The 8,088-nt window shown below is 37.5% G+C and overlaps 1 pseudogene; it reads left to right on the top strand.

Annotated features, from left to right (window-relative positions):
- Positions 1 to 1,735: 1,735 nt before the first annotated feature.
- Positions 1,736 to 1,853, top strand: LOC111908611 (5S ribosomal RNA; annotated as a pseudogene).
- The last annotated feature ends 6,235 nt before the right edge of the window (positions 1,854 to 8,088 follow it).

Raw genomic sequence — 8,088 nt, 5'->3', positions numbered from 1 at the left:
TTTGTTATTTGAAGATTGGCCAAAGAATCTTTGCAATAAATTGTTTTCAAAGAGATAAAGAATGTACACTTTTCACAGATTGTCACTTACAATGTATTTCCTGGAAAATATGAGATTTTTCTGAATTTCTACTACTTATGAACATAAAGGATACATTTTTAATACTAATGCTTTGTATACAAAAACTCACACTAAACTCTTATGAACTCACCAGCTTTATGCTGATAATTGTTTTCAAAATAACTTGTATCTTCAGGTCAAAGATAGACAGGTACAGACGCAGCATTTTTGGAGAAGGTGGAGCACACAAGACCCATCTCTTATTTTCGAATTACTTTTGAGTGATTGTTAAACATTACAAAACACGCATGTAATTAAATTCACTATGTAATACTATGGTTGTTTGATTCTTGTTTCTACTATTATACAATTGTGATGATACTGTTCACTACGTCATCCACCCCGAAACGTATTCCGCCGTTATCGGTTTTGGGGTGTGACAGCAGGAAAGCATACCATTCATACCAATTGCCTTGAACACATTCATGAGAGATCTGAGAGAAACCATGAAACCCTGCTGCAAGCCTTAAGCTCGAGCCGAAGTCATAGAGCTCCGAGTACGTCAGAGGGTGTGCGAAAGATACCTACTTGATATGGATCGTCAACTAGCTGAAATAAGGGTTCACCATAGGGGTGACTGTCGCCATTAGGAGATACTTTACTTTCCTTCTTTGTTATAAAGAACTGTGTTCCTGTCTATGTTCTATGTAGCACTTTCCTATGTGACTACCTTGTACTGTAAGTACTTTTAGATAGACCTTTATGCTGTCAAGGACTTTTTCTACTCCAGATGTGATGTAAGACCTACTGTAGGGTCAATTTTCCCGAACTTGTTACATCTTAAACATCAATGATATTGGCAGTCGGCTAACTTATGTGTCACTCTTTTGTTCAAATGCTTTCATCAAACCTTCATTGGAGTCTATCTGAAACATGCTTTAGTCAAGTCATTGGACTAAATTAATTTAACTCCGGAGACATTTCCATGTCTCTTTTAGTGGTTGGATCATGTTATTCACCAACCAACGATACCTCGGCTTGAACGACAAACGTCTTGAGACCATTGTACGAACTTACTTCTACTCCTTACTAAGGACTGCATCATAGGGATGTAGGTCGAACCTTCATAATCATACTTCCATTCCGTACTAGGACTGCATCATAGGGATGTAGGTCAACCCTTCGTGAACATACTTCCATTCCGTACTAGGATTGCATCATAGGGATGTAGGTCAAACCTTCAAGATCATACTCTTTTTCATTGAACGATCGACGTACATCCAGGGTCAATAGTAGCCTTTACTAGGAAATCTTAGTTCATCGAAAGAGATTCGTAAGAAGATTATTATTATGACTTTCCTCGCTTATACATTCCCGAGTTATATATAACAAAGACCTGGTAGACAATAGAATGTGAGATTTCTAACTTAGTTTCTTTTCCTCGTTGGGATGTGGGACTAGAGTAGAATCACACATTTTATTATCCGCCCCGTCTTGGTTATAATATAACGTGTATAAGCTAAGTTTTCATGTATAATAACTCCTCTCTTGGCCAGAATCAAAATGATACAAGAACCGTCCGGACAGTTTAACGACAACTCAACAACAGAATGAAAAGACCAAGCTTCTCACCTTTGGGAGCTCTGGTCTTATTCTTCAAGAAGACAAAATTCAGGGGTGCGATCATACCAGCACTAATGCACCGGATCCCTTCAGAACTCCGCAGTTAAGCATGCATGGGCGAGAGTAGTACTAGTATTGATAACATTTGGGAAGTCCTCGTGGTGCAGACCTCAACAGGACTTCCATTAGAAATCATCACTCTCTACCTCGCATAGATGAATCAGTTCACCAACCGCAAGGAATGATGTACCTTTCAGAAATAAACCTAAGATTCGAATATCACCAGTTACGAGTGTGAGTGAAGGGTGTCCCGAGGACAATCTTCCAAACTCGATGCGGACGCTACGAGTCCGTAGTGATGCCCCTCGGATACGACGAATACGCCCATAGTATTCATGAACTTAATGAATAGGGTACACCATTCTTACTTGGATCAGTTCGTCACTGTCCTTGTAAATGACTTACTTATCTACTCTCGTAGTAAGAAGGAAATCATAAAGAGCATCTACAACAAACCATGGAAACATTACGATCAGAAGAGCCTTATGCAAAATTCTTTAAATACGAGTTTTTGAATTGAAGAGTCGAATTCCTAGGACACACTATTACTGATGTGGAAATTCTTGAGGACCCCTCCAAAAATCGAAACAGTTGAGAATTTGTCAGCATCGAAGACGCCGACGGGAATTCGCCAAATTCTGAGTCTCGTTGACCTACTGTCGAGAGTTCATTCCGAACTCCTCGCGGATTACGAAACCTATTATGACTTTGACTCAGAAGGGAGTGGCCCTTGACTGGGAAGACAAGCAAGAGGAAGAAAACCTTGGAATTTCAAGTGATAGGCCAAATCCTTTTGGAAGTCTCACTATGGGAAGGCTTGATACGCTTTGGAAAGCGTGGTAAGCTAAATCCAAAATAGTTAGGACCTCCGAAGTTCTTGCCAGAATCGGTCCTGTAACTCACAAACCCAACCTACCCCGCGAACTCAGTAACGCACATCTTACCCTTCACGTCTCGAACTTGAAAACGTACCTTTTCGTCAGGACTCTCCTAATCCCACTCGACGGGATCGAGATTAACGAGAGCCTCGTCTTTGTGGAAGAACCGTAGTGACCACTGACCGAGAGGTCAAGTGGACGAAGCAACGCCGCGTCCCATGAGCGAAGGTTCGCGGGAATGCCAACCGGGGACCTGAATTCACTTGGGAGCGCGAGAATCAATCGATTAGGAAGTTTCCCCACCTCCTTGCTCGATTTTTCATGCCTACTTCCTTACCTAAATTCTAATTTCGGGACGAAATTCCCTCTAACGGGGGGATGATGTGACAACCCGAAATTTTCCAACCAGTACAGTCAAACACTTCATTAAAAGTCAAACTCATTTATGCTATCTTTTAGCACAATTAGGAGTTTATTTGAGCATTCTGAGCCTTATACAATTAAGGGATAAGTGTCGGGGTTAATCTGCTGAAGCTATAGCACAAAGTTCGAGCCTTAAACACATTGATCTGGAGTTCACGGCCACCACATGGGAGTTTACGGCCGTAAACTCCATGTGGGTCGTAAACTCCATCCTATATAATGATATGTTGACCATTATTTCATTCTTTCATTTCCATTGGCTGATTTCCTCCCAAATCTTCTCAACTATCATCCCGATCTTCGTCCCCGATCTTCAAATTTCGTAAGCTTATTGCCTTAACTAGTTGATATATTGCATGAACTAGTAATATTACATGATTTCATCCGTCAAATCATTCCATTTTGTAGATCTTCAACTTTCACCAAGAACACCAAGAACATACACTAGTGTTCTTGGCCAAAACCAACCATTCAAGCTCCTAGATCATAAGTACTCTTGATCCAACTCATTGTACACTAGGTTTATCATATTTACAGCTTAGAAAACATAAGAAATCATGGGATTTAAGTAGTTTACGTCCAAGGCATGTTCTTGGGCCGTAAACCCCTTTTAAGGGTGCAAATGACACCCTAACACTTTAGTGAGCCTTGGATATTAACATAGAACCTTACACCATTGAACTAAGGACTTCATTGCACGAAATGGTACTCCTTACCATGAGTTTACGGCCATAAACTCATGGGGGAGTGGTCCCAGGGCCATGAACACCATACAAGGTCATTTTAGGACCTTAAACGCACCTAAACACTTGTTTAAAGCTTTGGAGCACTTAACCACTAAAGCCCTTAGAGTTTTAAGCCCCTTTTGGTGACCAACTGAGAGTTTATGGCTAGGAGTAAACTCCCCTTGGCCGTAAACTCCAACAAACATGGTCATTGGACCATAGACTCCCATATGAGGCCTTACACTCCTTTGTTGCAACCCGATAGCCTCCTAGCACTTGACCAAAGTGTTTTCCTCGCAATAGGATGTTTATACATGTTTAATTAGTGTTATAATCAATAATTGGTTATATACATATGCCTTCATATGTAATTAGGATCATTGTATGTGTCTAAGTCTTCACTTGACACCAAGAACTTGTTCGATACTTCCTTCCGATCCGCTCACTGCAGGTGAGGTCATACCCCTTGAATTAACCTTTTAAATGTTTCTACATGTTTTTAAATGCTTTATGGGGGGAATACAAGTTGAATCATGTTAGTTATTATATCAATCACATGTGATTAATAACTAACATGCAAATGGATTTACTATACGTTAACCGTTTTACCAAACAGATTTCTTCAAATGATTTTCGTAAACATTTTATATGATGAAAACTCTTTATTAAATTGTTTACTATACACTGTATGTTTCATTTCAAACTCTTTTACAATTGTGTTTCAAACAAAGGTTTCTTTATACTTAAACTGTTTTATCAAACAAATACTTTCAAACCGTTTTATAAACTGACATCAAGTCGATATTTTCTTAGATATTAATCATTTTCAAAGGTTTTACAAAACTTCTTTTATGCTTTTATATTATCAAATGCATGCCCATATATGTATAGTTATATAAGTAATGTTTAAAGGACTTAGGAAGACTAACTCACTCTGTTTCCTTTTCCTCGTTGGGATGTGGCTATGGGGTATCGGTTATCCGTCTGAATGTCGTCTAAATATTAGTTATATATCATGTATACATATGTACACATAAAAGTTTTCCTTTCAGTCAGTTCAGTACCTTTGAGTAGCAAAGGCATACTTCAGGTTATACACGTATATTGTTAGTAACTATTATAAGTACACTTAGGAGATACTACTTACTATTCCATGTACAAGGAATCACACAAGGGTCAGCTCATTCATGTGTCTATACTAATACATTACATGTTGTATGAGTACGTTTACATAGATACGCTTACATGAGTACGTTTACATAGATATGCTTACATGAGTACGTTTACATAGATACCGTGTTAAAAGCATGCCTGTATATGTATAGTTATATAAGTAATGTTTAAAGGACTTAGGAAGGCTAACCCGCTCTATTTCCTTTTCCTCGTTGGGATGTGGTCTGGTGGGTGTTGGGTATCCGTCCGAAGGTCGTTTAGATATTTAGTTATATATCATGTGTACATATATGGACATAATAGTTCCTTTCAGTCAGTTGATTACCTTTGGGTAGCAAAGGTATACGTTCATATATCCCTAGTTGGATACTTTTACATGGATACCGTTACGTAGATACTATACGATGAGTTACTATTACATATTATATGTATAGATACTGTTATATAATTCTCCTTCTTATCTTTATTTTGTGATACAATCACATAATCTACGAGATAGATTGGACTTAATATCCTAGTACCAAAGGATACATTGCGGGACTAACCATTCCTGGAATCTCTATTAGCTACAGAGGTAAATGCACATCCACGGATGTCTACGGTTGATACCAGTATAGGTATACTTTAAGGGACTAACTATTCCTACACCCAGCTGTTAGCTACTGAGGTAAATGTACATCTACGGATGTCTTCAGTTAACACTGTTAGTTATGCTAGTACAAAAGGATAATACTTAAGCTATTTATATTATTACCTTTATCTTGTGACACATTCACATAACCGATGAGGTGAATTATATTTGAGTATCCTAGTACCTAAGGATACAATTTCTTATATTAATAATAATAGTAGTACAGTCGGGTCTTGGTAGAAGGGTGCTTTCAAATCAGTCGGGTCTTGGTAGAAGGCTACTTTCAAAACAGTCGGGTCCTGGTAGAAGACTACTTTCAAAACAGTCGGGTCCTGGTAGAAGACTACTTTCAAAACAGTCGGGTCTTGGTAGAAGACTACTCTCAAAACAGTTAGGTCTTGGTAGAAGACTTCCTTTTATACTAATAGGAATCATAGGGATTTCTAGGGTTTTTCAAACGTTTACGGTTGTTTTACAAACATATTTATACTTATACGAACTTTCTTTCAAAACAATGTCAAGTCTTTCATTACAAGTTTTACAAATCAAAGACACATTAATACTTATGAATTCACCAGCTTTTTGGCTGATACTCGCTTTCAAAATAACTTGTATTCTCAGGTCACAAATAGACAGGTACGATGACCAGGTTTTGTGATGACGGAGCAGTTCAGACTCGTCTTTTATTTTGATTATTCATTATGTTGTCTTATACTATGAAAGAGCACATTTGTAATTAAAATTACTACTTTACATTGTTGTGATACATTACATGACGTCCTCTGCCCCAGAACGTTTCCGCCGTTCTTGGTTTTGGGGTGTGACATTTGCTAAATTGCATAGACTTCTATTGTGGAACTCAAGAATGAAACAATGCTCATCAAAGGTTTGCTTAAATTGCATACACTTCTATTGTCGAAATAAAGAATTAAACGATGCTCATCAAAGCTTTGCTAAATTGCATAGACTTCGAATGTGGAACTCAAGAAATAAACAATGCTCATCAAAGCTTTGCTTAAATTGCATGCACTTCTATTGTGGAACTCAAGAATTCAACATTGCTCATCAAAGCTTTGTTAAATTGCAAAGACTACTTCTATTGTGGAATTCAACAATTAAACAATGCTCATCAATGCTTTGCTAAATTGCAATGGATTCCAATGTGGAACTCAAGAATTAAACAATGCTCATCAAAGCATTCTTAAATTGCATAGAGCTCTAATGTGGAACTCAAGAATGAAACAATGCTCGTCAAAGCTTTGCTTAAATTGCATATACTTCTATTGTGGAACTCAAGAATTAAACAATTCTCATAAAAGCTTTGCTAAATTGCAAAGGCTACTTCTATTGTGGAACTCAAGAATTAAACAATGCTCATCAATGATTTGCTAAATTGCATAGACTTCCAATGTGGAAACCAAGAATGAAACAATGCTCAACAAAGCTTAGCTAAATCACATAGACTTCTATTGTGGAACTCAAAAATAAAACAATGCTTATCAGACCGTTGCTAGATTACGAAGACTGCTTCTATTGTGGAACTCTAGAATTAAACAATGCTAATCAAAGCTTTCCTAAATTGCATGGACTTCTAATATGGAACTCAAGAATGAAACAATGCTCATCAAAGCTTTGCTTAAATTGCATAGACATTTATTATGGATCTCAAGAATTAAACATTGCTCATCAAAGATTTGCTAAATTGCGAAGACTAATTCTATTGTGAAACTCAAGAATTAAACTATGCTCATCAAAGCTTTGCTAAATTACATATACATCTAATGTGGAACTCAAGAATGAAACAATGCTCATCAAAGCATTGCTTAAATTGCATACACTTCTATTGTGGAACTCAAGAATTAAACAATGTTCATCAAAGATTTGCTAAATTGTAAAGACTACTTCTATTGTGGAATTCAACAATTTAACAATGCTCATCAATGCTTTGCTAAATTGCATAAGCATATAATGTGGAACTCAAGAATTAAACAATACTCATGAAAGCTTTGCTAAATTGCAAATACTACTTCTATTGTGGAACTCAAGAATTAAACAATGCTCATCAATGCTTTGCTAAATTGCATAGAACTCCAATGTGGAAACAAGTAATAAAACAATGCTCATCAATGCTTTGCTAAATTGCATTGACTTCCAATCTGCAACCCACGAATGAAACAATTATGACAACCCGAAATTTTCCATCCAGTTCAGCTTAACACTTCTTTGAAAGTCAAACTCATTGTTGTTATCTTTTAGAGCAAATATGAGTTTATTTGAGCATTCTAAGCCTTGTACACTTAAGGAATAAGTGTCAGGGTTTATCGGCTGAGGTTACCGCTAAATGAAATGACCTTAAACAGGGGCAAGGAGTTCACGGCCAACACATGGGAGTTTATGGCCGTAAACTCCATGTGGGCCGTAAACTCTTGCTTATATGATGATGAGGTGGTCATTTCTTCATTCCTCCCTTCCATTTGGCCCAAATCCTCTCAAGTATCATCCCGATCTTCGTCCC

This window comes from Lactuca sativa, chromosome 8 (assembly GCF_002870075.4).
Source record: "Lactuca sativa cultivar Salinas chromosome 8, Lsat_Salinas_v11, whole genome shotgun sequence".
Classification (NCBI taxonomy): domain Eukaryota; kingdom Viridiplantae; phylum Streptophyta; class Magnoliopsida; order Asterales; family Asteraceae; genus Lactuca; species Lactuca sativa.
This window is presented reverse-complemented; position numbering and strand designations above follow the sequence as displayed.